At 32.8% G+C, this 271-nt stretch overlaps 1 protein-coding gene across 2 annotated transcripts in view; it reads right to left on the bottom strand.

The window, feature by feature from the left end:
• Positions 1–271, bottom strand: part of LOC106871903 (DNA excision repair protein ERCC-1) — a 39,061-nt gene that overhangs the window by 22,537 nt on the left and 16,253 nt on the right. The window lies entirely within an intron of this gene.

Genomic DNA, 271 nt, shown 5'->3' with positions numbered 1-271 from the left:
ATATATATATATATATATATATATATATATATATATATATAAAGTGTGTGTGTGTGTAATGGACTTTGAAGGATCATCATCATCATCATCGTTTAACGTCTGCTTTCCATGCTAGCATTACCAATTAACAAGTTGTTGATAGACATCCACACACACACATAGACATCCGCACATATACATAGACATCTGCAGATATACATAGACAACCACACACATATATACATGGACATCCGCACACATATATACATGGACATCCGCACACATATATACA

This window comes from Octopus bimaculoides, chromosome 13 (genome assembly GCF_001194135.2).
Source record: "Octopus bimaculoides isolate UCB-OBI-ISO-001 chromosome 13, ASM119413v2, whole genome shotgun sequence".
NCBI classification, from domain to species: Eukaryota; Metazoa; Mollusca; class Cephalopoda; order Octopoda; family Octopodidae; genus Octopus; species Octopus bimaculoides.
Note: the sequence above shows the minus strand (reverse complement) of the source record. Positions and strands in the feature narration are given on the sequence as shown.